This window comes from Meriones unguiculatus, chromosome 4 (genome assembly GCF_030254825.1).
Source record: "Meriones unguiculatus strain TT.TT164.6M chromosome 4, Bangor_MerUng_6.1, whole genome shotgun sequence".
Lineage (NCBI taxonomy): Eukaryota > Metazoa > Chordata > Mammalia > Rodentia > Muridae > Meriones > Meriones unguiculatus.
This window is the reverse complement of record NC_083352.1, coordinates 94,130,240-94,145,799: the sequence shown is the minus strand read 5'-3', so window position 1 is coordinate 94,145,799 and position 15,560 is coordinate 94,130,240. Positions and strand designations below refer to the sequence as shown.

General features: G+C 45.1%; 1 protein-coding gene across 3 annotated transcripts in view; it reads left to right on the top strand.

The window, feature by feature from the left end:
* Positions 1-15,560, top strand: part of Taok3 (TAO kinase 3) — a 168,161-nt gene that overhangs the window by 3,896 nt on the left and 148,705 nt on the right. For all 3 annotated transcript variants that reach the window (XM_060382536.1, XM_060382534.1, XM_060382535.1), the window contains exon 2: positions 8,382-8,463. The gene's annotated coding sequence lies outside the window, so the exon portion shown is untranslated. The remainder of the gene's footprint in view (positions 1-8,381; positions 8,464-15,560) is intronic.

Sequence of the window (15,560 nt, the reverse complement as noted above, 5' to 3'; positions counted from 1 at the left end):
CCCAGAGATATATATGCACATACACAGAGACACACATACTTAGACAGAAAGATACACACACACACACACAGAGAGAGAGAAAGATCCTGCCTTTACATGTTTTGGGAATTCCTGTGAAAGTATCTTTCAATGGAGAAAAAGTTCTTATCATTCACAGTGGATAATTTTTGAGTTGTTGTTTTGGGGGTGTATTTTGGCCTGGATGACTTAACTTGTTGTGGGCTAGCCTCGTCACTCACTAATTGGCTGCTTTATTGCTTGTGGGGATATATTTAGTTCCCAGCCAAGGGAACATTCCATGACAGTCTATCATCAGGGGTCCTGTCCTCATCTTACCTCTGGCCTCCATAAAGAAATCAAAATTGAAACCACCTTCAATGCTTTATTTTAATATTGTAATTAATGAATGAAATATTCATTGGAAGAATTCAACTCCAGTTTTTTTCATCATTGGGTGTGGGGGACCTTTTATTCCCAGATTAAACTGGGACTTTATAGCATATACTTAGTTTTGTTTTTTATGGTATTTATCTATTGTGTATGTATAGACTCATGTGTCAGAGGTCAGAGGACAGCTTGTAGAACTCTCTCCTTCACCATGTAGGTCCCAGGAATCTAACTTATCTCATCAGGCTTGGTGTCAAGTGCCTTAACCCTGAGCCATCTCACCAGCCCTATGTTTAGTTATTTATTTTATAAGAAAGGACTTCTCATGTTTTGTTTTGTTTTGTTTTGTTTTGTTTTGTTTTGTGTGTGGGTTTTTTGTCTGAATGTATGTCTGTGCACAGCATGTGTGCCTGGTGCCTGTGAAGGTGGGATGAAGACATCAAATCCCCTGAAACTACAGTTAGAGGTCGTTGTGAACCATCATTGGGTGCTGGAAACTGAACCCAGGTCCTCTCCAAGAACAAGCAAGGCTCTTCACCACTCAGCCACCTTCCTGCCAGCCCTGTGTTTATGTGTTCACTTTCTTTCTGTCTGCCACTGGCATATGCCCATGGCAAACAAGGGTAATGGCAATTCGAATACATCTTGCTTCGCCACGACAATAGATTCCGCTAATTAAAGTGGAAAGCTTTCTTAAATAAACTAATAACTTAATTGGTCTTGGCAGTAAACACATCGAACAGAGTATGGTTCATGGCCAATTTTCTCTTCTGTTGAGAATGTAAGCCACTTTTAGAATTTCATTTAATTTTTAATGTCTGCAGTATCTTCCTTTTATCCTCTGACCACTTCATACGTGTCACTTCGTACATGGTCACACCACACACACACACACCCGCTACACTCTTCTCTGTCTCTCCAGACACTCTCCAAATATCTCTCTCCCACCTTCCTGTCCACCACCCCACCCCCACCCCACAAGCTAGTGTGTTTGTGATCCACTGAGTCCAATTAGTCCTGTCTACCGGCATGCCAGCTGCTCTTCCGGCTTCATCGTGTGTAGGTAACCATAACTGCATTGAGTTCATGAGTGCTGTGGTGGCTGTGTCATGCCAGGAGGCTTTACCTCCCAGCTCCCTCCCTGTCCCTTTCACATTCTTTCAGCCCCATCTTCTTCAGCGTTATGGAGCCTTCAGAGGCCTGAGACACCTGCTGATACAGATGACACTTTCTGGGCGGCAGCCGCTACCGAGTGGTCTCAGCACTTTGCCTTGGCCTGAGTCTGCTGGTTCTGTGCCGCCCACCACTGGAGGAAGCCTCTCCCAGACCACGGTTGAGCATGACACTAATCATGGGGATAAACCTAAGATTCTGTTTTTTGAATGTGTAAATACACGTATTTTATTGTATTGATTTAGATGGTGGGGCTCACTTAGGACCTCAAATATACTAGGCAAGCACCCGGCCAGGGAGCTGCAGCCCCTCCACAGATATTTTCAAAAACTACACTGACATCATTTTTAAGTGATCTGGGTCAAGATTTAACAGTAGAGATTGAAAGTTAAAAGGTGCTTTGTGGAACTTTATGCTTTTATTGTCTCTGCAAAATTGTTTTTCTGGTTTCGTTTGGTTTGGTTCTATGACAGGGTCTTACTCTATAGCCCAGGATGACCTTGAACTCTCAAGTGACCTCTGCTCTTAGCTGCCCAAGTTCTAGGATTACAGGCATGAGCCATCATGTCTGGCTTGCAAAATTCTCCCAGGTCCTCATTTTCATATGTGTCTCACTGACTGGCCTGTGAACTGAGGAAATGGGGGTGGGGGCACCTTACCCATCTTTGCATACCCTGGACAGGATGGACAATACTCATCTCTGCATATCCCAGGCTGAGTATGAGGCATCAAGCAGGAAGTATGCTCAGTTAGTGTGCATAGGAATGAGGAAACAAATTACTGATCAGCAAATGAACAGGTCGTACTTATGTCTCCTTTCTCATCCTCACTGAGGGCTTTTAGTTCATCAAAAGGATATGAAGAGGGGGGCCCATCAAGATGGCCCAGTCTATTAAAGCACCTGCCCCTAAGCCTGATGACCAGAGATCAGTCCCTGTAACCCACATGAGGGTGGAAAGTACTCCACAGAGTTGTCCTCTGACCTCCACGTGTGTGTGTGTGTGTGTGTGTTTGTATGTGTGTGTTTGTATGTGTGTGTGTGATGCATGCCCACACATACACAATAATAATAAATGAGATTTAGAACATAGCTGGGGGTTGAGATGATCAAGATACATTGTTCACCTGTATGAAACTATCAAAGAATAAATTAAGGCTATTCTGTGGGCTGGAGAGATGGCTATGCAGTTAAGAGTGTGCTGTGTTCTGACAAGACCCAAATTCAAGTCCCAATACCCAGTCAGGTGGTTCATAACCTCCTATAACTCCAGTATCCAGTAACTGTTCTCCTCAGGTATCTGTGTTCACACATGCACACACCTCATACACACACACACACACACACACTTCCTCATACAGACCCCCCCCACACTCTCTAATACAAACACACACTTAAAAATAATAATTTTTAAAGGTATTCTATTGAAAATAAATATTTTTTAATACAGGATGTGAAAAGAGACAGCGTCCTTTTTGGAAGTCAAGAGCAAATGCTAGCATTTCATTGTCTGATGCTGTGTAAAAAGGGCTTCTTAGACTCAGAAAGACCTAAGCACCTTTTGTGGAACTGTTTCTGTGCCACCTGCCTGGCCCTGAGTAAGTTGGTGACATTGAAAGTGTCAGATTTTTTTTTTCATCAATAAGACTAGCTTTTCAGACTCTTGGAATGAATGAATGAAGGGCCCTGTATTAAGTGCCACGAACAGTGTCAACAGATTGCCCAGTCAACAAGGTTGACTGGGTTACTTTCGAGGGTTGATTCTTTTAACCCTCAAAACTGTTTTTCTGTAGCCAACTTTGCTGGATTCCTGCGAATTGACTCAATTGTGTGATACCCAAGTCCAGAAGGAACAAGGATTAGATTTACATATAAAGAAACTGAGGCTCAAAGAAAGCCAATGACTTCCCAAGAGCGTGTCAGCAAGCCTGACCCAGATGGGCGGGATCTAGTTACTTTGTCTTTCTGTGCTGGGGACAGAGGCGGTACTCTGGGAGCTCCCCAGGGCCCAAGAGCTGGCCTTTCACGTGGAAGCCCTCTCCCCTCTCGCTCCTCCCTCTCATTCCTTTCTCCAGGGTCCTCTGAGGGCCTTAGTAGGGTGCTAGGATGGGACTACTGTGACAGTTGTCTAGTGTCTCTTTTAAAATGTTTTTTTATTACTATTTTATAATTTTGTATGAGTGTTGTTCTGTCTGCTTGTATGTATATAGGTCTCTTTCTTCCTTTGTTTGTTTTGTTTTGTTTTGTTTTCAAGACACAGTTTCCCTGTGTAACAGTCTCGGCTGTCCTGTAACTCTCTTTGTAGACCAGACTGACCCGGAACTCACAGAGATCTGTCCACCTCTGCCTCCCAAGTGCTGGGATTAAAGGTGTACACCACCACCCGGCTACGTATGTCCTTTTCCACCCAGCCATCTCTCCAGCCCCCAGCCGCAACTCTCTGTCCTTCTAATATACACAGATTCTCTTTGATGTCCTCTGATCTTCTTCATTTCCTCAGAGCCACTGACTAACCTCCTGGCCCAGGAAACTCGGGGCAGATCTAGCCACATGTTCTTGGGTTTCAGTACCCCATGTTTCCCACACATTTATTTATTTTGTGTATGGGGTGTAGCTGAGCAGGCCTGTGGCAGTCAGAGAACAACTGGTGGCAGCCGGTTCCCTCCCATCACCTCTCTCCTGAGCCTTCTCACCTACCCCCTGGCCATGCACTTCCTGCCTTGCTATGGTCCCCTCTTTGCCCCTGCCCCTTCAATGCCTCTGTCCCTCATCTTCCCGATTATTTTTATTTTCTTTTTTTCTGGAGTCCTGGGGCTGGGCCCAGGGCCACACGCAAGCAGAACAAATGTTCTGCCACTGAATTGTGCTGCCGTTAAAGGCGAGACCCCGACTACCCTCTTTGCTTCTCTCTGTCAAATCCCCTAAGTATTTTGTGTACATTTTCCTTTTTCTAGAATATTGTCTCTTATAGTCCGTTCTAGGGTTTACACTTCTTTTTCTCCTTTGTAGTTGTCCATCTTCCTGGTTTTAGAAGGACAGTCTCTTACATTTGTAATCTTGCAATGGATATCTTAATTATTGAGTTGTATTAAATTGTGATACTTGAGATTCAAACTAATATTTAAGCATAGTTATGGAAATAATTATAAAATGCAGTTGTCACTGCAGGTGACCATAACAGGGACAGTTCCTCAGGGAAGGCTCTGCCCCTAAGCATGACAGTGAGAAAGTCAGACATCGGGAGCCCAGGGCTTAGAAACATCTGTGGTCATTTTCAGCATCTCATTTTGACTCTGTCAGTTTTTCAAGGCAGGTATTCTCTGTATAGCCCTGGCTGTCCTGGAACTCAGAGATCTACCTGCCTCTGCCTCCTGAGTTCACTTTGACTGTTAATATTGGGGTCCATTAGTTTGTTTCCTAGATGGTGCTTTCATTATCTGGATCTTTTGGAATTTTGTTCTACTTTCTCTGGGTATTTGCAACAAATCAAATTCTCAGGTTGGGAAGAGGGCTCAGTCTGTAAACTGCCCATGAGAACCTGAGGTTGGCTCCTTGGCACCCCATAGAAGTAGGTGATGAACTGGTGAGACGCTTGGAGGGTAAAGATTTCTGCCACTGATCCCTGGGCCCCACGTGGTAGATGGAGAGAAGTGACTCTCATAATTTGTCCTCTGACTCATGGTTTAACAGGTATGCTCATAGGCACACACACACACACACACAAACACACATATACACATACACATTCAAAGTAAATAAAAATATAATTTAAAAAATTTTAGATTGTTTTTCAATGAGCATGAGTGTTTTACTTGTGTGCATGTCTGTGCACCACATGCATGAAGTGTCTTGGGCAGGGGGGTGCAGAAGAGGGTGTCAGATCTCGTGAAACTGGGGTTACAGACAACTGTCAGGTATGCAGATGCTGGAAACCAAATCCTGGCCCTACCAAGAGCAGCCAAGCACTCTTAATCACCGAATCATCTCTCTATCATCCTACCAAAACTATTTTTTTTTTCAAGACTGGGTTTCTCTGTGTAGCCCTGGCTGTCCTGGAGTTGCTCGCTTTATATGCTCAGCTGGCCTCAAACTCACAGAGAACTGCCTGCCTCTGCCTCCCTGAGTGCTGGAGTTAAAGGTATGCGCCACCACTGACCAGCTAAAAACAAAAACTTTTAAAAGCCAAGTGTGGTGGGGGCACATGTGTAATCCTGGTACTGAGGAGGTGTTGACAGGCAGATTGGGGTCCCCTCACCAACCAATCTGGCTGAACCATGCACTCCAGGTGCAGTGAGACACTGTCTCTAAATAAAGAAAGAAAGAAATGAGGCTGCAGTGACTGAGAAAGATACTGATATTGTCTTAACTCTGGCTTCCACGTACAGATGTACCCAGAAATGCACACACACGCGCACATGCACACACACGTCTCTGTTATGTGTAACAGAAGATGGTGATGCTTGAGTCCTTCAGGAAGGCTCATACCCAGATCTTCCTTTCTGGAATAATCATTGGTATCTGAGCACAGATAAATCTGCGGGTGGGGGGGTGTCCCCACCTTTCAGACTGAATTCTTCTCGCCAGCACTTGCTAACTTCTGTCAGACATGCCAAACATCCTTCTTATTCTGTTCATCTTAAACCCCTCCACTAGCATTTAGGGTCTGCAAAGAAAGGTTCTTGGTTCACTCATTGCTATCACCCCCAACTAGTCTCTTAGTGAATATTTGTTGAATGACTAATAGAAATCTGGCTCGAGCAAGTTCTCCAATTGGTTGGCTACAACACTTTCATTATTTTGAGCATAAGGAAGTAAAAATCCTGAAGAAGGAAAATATAGTTTGGAAGTGGTTTTTATGTCCATTTACTCTCTGAGTTTTAGGTTTGTCTCTTGCAACTACATTTTTTTTTTTTTTTTTTTTTGTCATAGAAGCCTAGAAGAACGCATCTTAGGCTGGAAAAAAAATCTTTAAGAACTGCTTGTTAGAAGGTGACCTCTCCGATGCCTGTGTCACCTCTTTAGGCAACTTAAACCCGCAGTAATAATGAGCCCCAACCCTGGAGCATTAACCCCTTAGAGACTTTCCACTTGGTTCTCATTGGTTATGATAGTGACACTGGAAACTGGTCAGACTGAACTCTGAGGTTAATCAGGGGTGTTATCAGCTTTCTGTGCATCCAAGTCATCGCATTTGAAGTGTGTTTTAAGCCTGAATGGAAGTAACTGAGCACTGGCGAGACCTTCCTTTGGCCTGCCGGTCCCCACTCCCACCTCCAACGTGCATTTTGAAATACCAGGGACGCACAAGCCCTCACTTCCACGCACCGGGTTCTGAAAAAAGGCTTCTGTCTCTTTTTCCAATGTCTCCCCATATAAGCCAGGCTGGCCTTGAACTTGTCATCCTCCCAGCTTAGCCTCCCCAGTGCAGGAGTTGCTGGCCTGAGCCATCAAGCCCGGAGAGTCTTTTGAGGCTTCAAGCAGTAGTTCCATCACCATGCTTTTTATAGGAGACATCAGCTGCTGTCAGCTTTCCCAGCTGCCAGCTAAGTTTCCTCTGTTTCTGCCACATGAAACTTCTTCCCCACTTATATATAAAATCCCCCAAACTCCAGACTCTATTCTGTGCATCACAATGTTCTAGTGCTGAGAACCATGTTTTGAATAGAGCAATGGTTCTCCACCTTCCTAACACTGCACCCCTTTAGTACAGTTCCTCATGCTGTAGTGACCCCCAACCATAAAATTATCTTGTTGCTACATCATAACTGTAACTTTGCTACTGTTTGACTCATAATGTAAATATCTGATATACAAGATATATGATATGCAATTCCCAGACAGGGCTGAGACCCACAGATTGAGACCCACTGGGATACAGACAGTGTTTTGGAGTGGGTACTGATACTGACTGAGGTCTGACTAGGTTATTAGGCCAGTACCCTACCTCCTGCTGCTCTGTCTCCTCAGCCCTCTCTTTCTCTTTCTTTATATATATATATATTTATATATAAATATAAATTTATATAAATTAAACATATATATATATATATATATATATATATATATATATATATATATATATAATGTGTGTGTGTGCCCAGGGAAGCCAGAAGTAGGCTTTGGATCTCTTGGACAAGAATTGCAGGCATCTATAAGCCCTTCAATGTGGGTGCTTGGGTACAAACTCCAGACCTCTGGTAGAGCTGCAGGCCTTTTAGCTCTGGAGCCCTCCCCCTCCATACACATCTCCTCCTAGCGCTCGTTTTTTAGACAACCTCTCACTAAGTTACCCAGGCTGTCCTTGAACTCACTCTGAAGCCCAGACAGGCTTGGAAGTCCCCTGTAGCCAAGCAAGTCTTAAACTTGGGATCATCCTGCTTCATCCCCACCACCACCACCACCATTACCTTCTAGGACAGGCTCCGTAAATGGTGAGTTTTAGAGAAATAGTGAAAACCTGTTGAAATAAACTGTCCCCAGTCCTTGCAAGTCAGGCATTCACCGCTCCATAATGAACCTTGATGGACGGTACTCAGTTTGAGCCCAGGGTGGTAGTGTCTTAGATCCTAGATGTTCCCAGTGGAAGGAGAGACAGACAGACAGACAGACAGAAAGAGAGGGAGAGAGGAGAGAGAAGCGAGAGGAGAGGGAAGAGAGAGAATAACCAGCAGATTGGCACCACCCAGAGGCACATGCACCTGCAAGGGCCAATGGGCGTCAGAACAGGAAATACCGCATGCAGCTGCTGGGCCTGATAGCACTGTGGGGCACCCTGCTCATGCTTCTGCAGTTCCTCATACAGATTTCATGGGCTTTCTCGCAGGCTCTCCACACCTAAGCTTGGAACAGAAGACACTGTGGATCTGAAGACTAAAATGTGACTGCTCTTCGTTCCCAGGAACTGGGTGAGTGCCTTCTGTGATATTTTCTCTGTCTTCTAATAGGGTGTGTCCCTCGAAAGCTCCTCCAGGAGCACCCAGGCAGAGGGATGAGGGGTGCTCTCACGCAGCATGAGAAAACTGTCCTTATGGAGGCCAGGAGCCTGGCCTGGCTGGCAGCAGCAGGCACTGACTGCCATAGATTTTTACATGGTGTTTGTTTAGCTAGCGCCTGTTTGTTCTCTTTGGTGGGAACTAGGAGGTGGAAGGGGAGTGCTAGGGGTATGGGGAAACTTGTTTTAGAACATTCCTTCCCTTAATGTCAAAATGCAAAGCCCTCTAAAGAGCTCTTGAGGCTCCTGGTCTGACCAGGAAGTGCTGCTTAAGTCTCACTTGAGTCTCCGTTAAGAACTTCCTTTCTCAGGATGAAGGCGCTCGACAGCCTAGGGGTGTCCTTGTCACTGAAGTTGATCTCAGGTTTATCTTTCCTGTGAGCCAGAGGCAGTCTTTCAAAGAAATTCACCTCTCAGGCTTATTGACTGCTGGGGCGAGGTTAAATTTTCTAAACTCTCTCACGCCTTGCTCGGACGTTGAGGGGGCCTGCGCTTAGACCGTCCAAGGCGAGGAAGACTACTTGCCTCTTAATTTCCCGCTGAGTGTCTCATCGTAAAGTGGCTTAGACACACAGTCCACACACGGGAGCCATTTGAACTTCCTGTTGAATTTCGAGCGAGTGCTTAGGACCTTTGCTCAAAGTCCAGCTGAGAGCTGGCAAGCTGGGCCCCCAGGGTGTGTTTAAGTAGTGATTTGATAGAGCTGTGCTTTTGTGTCAGTTTTTCAAAACTTAGAATTTTCAATTTTCCCTCTTTTTTCTGGATGAGTGAGGAGAAGGCCAGGCTGCCAACAGGGTGTCACAGTCTTGGCAGAAGTGCCCTTGGAGAAAACGTTATAAATATGCTAAAGGTCGCCGTTTTGAAGGTGGATGCCATCTACCCTAATTGCCCCAACATTAAAGTAACATTTCAGGACTAAACCACTCAAAATGGCACAGAGTCCTTCCCAGACCTTAAAAAGATCACTTCCTATTTTTTTTTTTTAATTTCAAAGGGAAAATAGGGTAGAAAGAGGAGCAGTTTCTCACATATAATTCCAACCGTAGAGATACAAAAATCAGAGGGTTTGCCACATTTACTTCATTTTGCCTTTTTTTTTTTTTTAAAAAAAAAAAAATCATTTCAGCAACCAGGGTTACTTACTTACTGAGGTAGAAGAGAAAATACCTTAGCCTTGAGGTCATTAATTTCTGGGACGACTCTAGTCATAAAGTCAGGTGATGCAAGCAAGGCAGTAACTCTTAATGACAGCCTGTTCCTTTGTATGCTAAAGTGAGCCTAAGTAATTCTCTGAGGGAAAGCTGCCTTTCTGAATCTTCAGTTTCTTTTATCAACTTTACTAAGAGATCAGAGCAAGGACTGAGTGAAATGTGTGGGCTGACATGCGACCCTGGACACACTCCAGCATCCTCCATGTCTGATGTGTAAATTGATTCTTGTCATTTTGAGTAGGAGGCATTGTCCCTTCAAGAATGTGTGTAGTGGATACAGCTCATGGCAGGGTGAAGGGTGTATCTAAGGAAAAGAGGAATGCCAAATGGTGTGTGTGTGTGTGTGTGTGTGTGTGTGTGTGAGAGAGAGAGAGAGAGAGAGAGAGAGAGAGAGAGAGAGAAAGAGAGAGAGAGGAAATTGCAGTCTCTCAGAGAGCCTCCAGGATGGGCTGAATGTAGATTTCAGTCCAGAAGTGTCCTAGTCAGAGCTGGGAGTGGGGAGAGGAAGTGGGCGGATCCTCAGCCCACAGATGATTGCGGATCTTAAGGAGTCAGGGAAGGTGGAAGTCAGTGGTTGCTCCCATCCGTCTGTGTCTGTTGATTTAACCATCACCAGCAGTTGTGGGTCCCATCCAGATGACAGGGCTCACTCTTCCAAGTAAGTTGACACAACTTGTGCTGACCCTTCTCTCTGGTTTCCTGTGGTCATAGTCCTTATCTCTGGCCTGCAAAGATCACATAGACCCCTTTCATGTAAGGCCACATGTTAGCAGAAAGTGGGGGGCAGCTTCACAGTGAGAGTGCTGTACTTCCTATTTTAAATTATTACAGAGTTAGTGTGTGTCACATTGGGACCATCACATAAAATGTTAAGTGAGAATCAAAAACCCCTGTGAAAGAGTGTGAAGTTGTAGGTTGTTCTGGCTAAACCGTGGTGGCAACATAAAAAGGAAGTTTTGGGGAGAAGACATGACATCTGGGCCCAGATGCTTAAGAATTGCAAAGGCAAATTATTTTTAGAAGTGTCTTAGGAATATATATATAGTGTGTGTGTGTGTTTGTGTGTGTGTGCATATATGGATAAATGCATACCTGCTAACCTACCAGAAGCCTCGGTGTCTCAAACTGGAAAGGGGAATTGGTCAGATGAGTCCCTACTTCCCAAGATCAATGTGGGGATCGAGTGAGATCATCTGCAAAGCCCAGTGTTAAACATATAATAAGGGAGGGGCCCGTGACTGATGTTTGATGGTAGTATTCATTCCTGCTGCTCTGGAGTAATGTAATGTAGGTACCATTCACAGATTTACCAGAAAATGATTTTGTGTGTGTGTGTGTGTGTGTGTGTGTGTGAAATTACATTATATATGCAGATATACATACATATACACATACGTGTATATATACAGATATGTGTGTGGCATATATATAAAGGTTCCTATATGTGTGTATATTACATATATATATACACATGCGCGCACACACATATATATTGAACTGAGAAGTCTCTTTCAGAGGTAAACTGCAGTTGCTCCACACACTGTCCCATCTCTGGATAGCCTCAGGAAACACTTTTTAAAGCATTTAGTGCTGTCTGCCAGCCCCCAACACCCCCTGCATGGGCTGATATCATCTGTCCTTTCATGTGTACCATCTGACCTTGATGTAAGTGTCTTGCCAAAGGTGACAGTAAGCTGCCAGCTCTAGCAGGGTCCCACCCACTTCAGCAGCAGTCCAGGGAGTCAGAGAACCTGTCATCTGTGTCAAGGACACAGCTCTTAGACCCCTAACCCCTGCACTGTGGCTCATGGTCAGCCAAGGGGTATTGCTGCTTCTGGGCCTGGCACAGTCATGTGTCTACCATCTGCTCCTTCTGTCACTGCACACACCTGCTCATCTCCTGGAAGCCTCGGTGTCCCAAACTGAAAAGTGACATGGGACATGGAGAAGGGACCTGCTGGTCTCATTCATGCTCTCACCTTGCTCCATGCTACTCAGGCCAAGGGGGTGGGAGGGAATTGGGGAGGGAGCAGAATTGGCTATAGGTCTAGTAATTATTGGTCAGAATGATTATTTCGTCCATTAAACTCAGCTTTAGCATCATTTTCCTCTTTGTCTCCCCACTGAAAATTTCCTCTACATTTGATAGAATTCGGGAGAAATCAGAATCACACCATGGCAAACAAAGTTTATTTCCAAATTATTAATTTGTGCATGTGTACACCCATGTATGAGGGTATGCTCACCTTGTACGGGTATGTTGAGGCCAGAGGTTTAGGGAAAATGTGTGTCTTCTTCAATCTCTGCGTCATCCAGAAGCAGACACTCCACCACGCCCAGTTTTCACATGGACTAGCTTCCCAGCCTTCAGGTTGTTTGTTTTGGACTCATTTTCTCTCTACAGTGTGTGTGCGCCAGTGTTTTCTCCTGCACAATCACATCAGGTTGAGACTGTATTTCAGCACTCTAGGTCAGCTGAAAAAGAAGGGCTGGGTTTTTCTTTAGCACAACCAGAGGATAAAGAAGCTGGTTCTTTGTTTGGGTTTTGGTGTGTTTTGTCTGTTTGTTTGTTTGTTTTTACTGTCCATCTCTTGGGATTGCTATCCTCTAAGGACTTAGTAAACTTTGATGACATGATGAGCAGATTTTCATGAGATGGTGGCAAAGCAGATGTGAAATTTGGAGAGACCGACAGTAGATTCAGTAAACCAAGAAAATGTACCCATGTTGAGGGCTGTGTGGCCTCTGTGGATATAGTCCTGACACTTGGAATATAGTCTAGAGCACCTGAGCATGACCCTCTTGTGTCCTGCTTCTGCATTCTATGTGTGTCTTCCTTGTGTCTGGAAGCCCCTAATTAGCCCTTCTCCACACTACTGTAAAAACACACAGTTCAGTGTCCCTTTCTGATGGCCTAATCCACAGGTTGCAACAGTTGCCACTCTTGATGCTGGTCTCCAGCCCACCCACCTCAGCTCACACTGAACAACTTCTTTGCTCCTTTGGCTTTTGTCATTATTCTGTTAGGGCCTGGCTGTGTGTAGCTAGGCTGGCCTCCTCCATCTTCCTGCCTCAATCTCTTCAGTGCTAGGAGTTCAGGCTCCCACTACCACACCCCACTGCACAGCCTCCCTCAGAGGCCACGTAGAGCACAGAGCTCTGCACTGGCTCAGAGCCTCTGAGGTTCCCACTTCCCACTATACTGTCCCCCACACCCTTTCTAATCTGTCCCCACCGTGTTTATCCAGCCCTACTTCCTCTGTTCTCTAGTGGGCAGTCCCTCCCGCTTTCTTGAAGTCAGCCAGATGTTCCAGGCTCGCTCAGATGTTCCTGCCTCCCGTACCAGTGGTTCTTCCGTCAAAAAGGGTCTCTACCCCTCAGACTTCACCTTTTCTTCAAGACCCAGTGTCAGGCTCACTTCCTGTTTGACTTTTTCTCTGCCTATGTCTGCTGTCTTTTTGCTGAGCCAGGGTTTCATATAGCTCAACCTGATGACTCTCTGTCATCAAAGCCGGCCTTGAACTCCTGGTTCTCTTGCCTCTAACTACCAAGCACCAGGATTTCCTCCAGAGTCTCACCACATAGACCCGGCCAGTCTGGAACTTCTTATGTAGACCAGGCTGCCCTTGAACTCCCAGAGATCCACCTGTCTCTGCCTCCTTGAGTGCTAGGAGGCATGCACCGCAGCAGCCATCACCAGGCTTGTATACACACTGGCGTTTTATAATCAGTGCATAGTAGTTATATTTGCTAGTTAATAGCTTTCCCTGTGACTCTTGTTTATTCAACAGGTCTGTATCATGCTTCCACCTGCCTCCATCCCAACCCCTTTCAGTTCCCCCATCCCTCCCCTTTCCTAGAGGTCCCTCTGCAACTTTCAGCTATTCTGTAATTTTTTTTTTTTTTTTTTTTTAATTCTCATTTCAACAAAGTACAGATCACCTGTGACACTTGTCTTTCCATGTCTGGCTCCAGCAATCCTGATTCTGTTCACTTACACACACATGATAGGATTTTGTTTTTGGTAATGGCTGACTATATGTGTAACTTCCTCACCTTTCTAAAGTACCAGCACTGAGGCTGGTTCCACCGCTGCTGTGGACAGCGCAGAAGTAAGCAGTATGCGCATGCGTAGGTGTCAGCGGCAGCATCGGGTGACTGGTTCCTTCGGGTGGATACCCAGGAGAGGCACGGCTGGATCATACTTCTCTTTTTCAATGGGGTTTTTGCTTTTGTTTTGGGACGGGGACCAACTGTGGCTCTCTAGCTGGCCTAGAACTTGCTCTATAGACCAGGCTGCCCTCAAAACTTACAGAGATCCTTCTGCCTCTGCATCCTGAGTGTTGGGATGAAAGGTGCAGTGCCCTGCCTGTTCTGTTTTTGTTTTTTTTTTTTTTTGAGAAGCTTCTGTCTGTTCCCCACAGTAAAGATGTTAATCTGCCCTATGAACCTTTGAACACAAGGACCCTACTTTACACTTGAATTGTCCATTGTTCATAGTATGAGGCTGTGCTGTCTGACTGGTGTCTGTGCTTTGAAGGGAAAGAAAAGAGAAAAGCTTTTGCATGTATCTATGTAAACTCAGTCAGTGATCATGTTAATGTCGAAGAGACTTGAATATTTTTCTAATTTGGAGCAGTAAAAAGGGGATTGGGGTGCAGCTCATCAGTGAAGCACTTGCCTACTTTGAGTCACTACATTCAACCCCCAGGTTCCCCCACCCGGTGACACACACACACAGACACACACAATCTACCAAACATAGTGTGAAACTCAACATTTGAAAGCTCACCATTCAGGGTTGTAGTGTATCCATGATGCTCTAGCACCATCACTGCAATCTTGACTCTTGACCGGCCCCATGGCCCCCAGAGCAGGGTCCCTGCCGACAGGCACTTGCAGTGGTTCCAGCAACTCAAAATCACCAGCTTTCTGTCCTGTGAGTCAGCCAATTCTGGACATTTCAATATGTGTGGGGTTGGACCACATGTGGCTTTGTGTATATGTGTGACCCCTCCACTTTGCATGATGTTTTCAAGACCCATTCACATTGTAACGTGTCATTACTCCATTCCCTTTTATGGCCAACAGTATCCAAGTGTGTACATGGCATCGTATTTTGTGTTAGTTGTCAGATGATGGGCATTTGAGATGTTTCTGTTTGGTGATTGTGAGTAAATTTGATGTGAGCATACACATACACACACACACACACACACACACATGCCAGATGAAGGCATCAGATCCCCTGGCACTAAAGTAATGGACAGTTGTGAGCCTCCACACTTGGGTACTGGGCTTCAAGAGAGCATGAAGCACTCTATGGCTGAGCTGTCTCTCTGGTCCCCATGTATACATTTTCCTATGAGCATACGTTTTCAATTCTTTGGAGCATGTACCTAGGAATGAGATTGCTCATAATTATTTTTGTAAAATAATAGAAATGAAAATTCTTTAAAAACCATCTCTCTTAAGTGATCCACACACATACACAAAATATTGTTTATTTAGTTAGTTGGGCTCCTAGATATTTTCATCAAAAACAAGACAGACACAAAACTTTAGCTTGGGTCCTGGACAGGTGGTCCTCAATTCTGAGTGGTCACCATGAGGGCACTGCGTAGAAGACATGACTATTGCTAGTCACAATTAATGAAATTGAGGGGTGCCCACATCACTAATAGGAAAGACACAGGCTGTGGGTGCCATCAGGAAGTTGTCAGGGGGCTCCTTTACACAAAGGAGAGCAACTTCACATGGTGGAGATGGAATTGGAACGAAGTCCCAAAGGCTGGCCGGC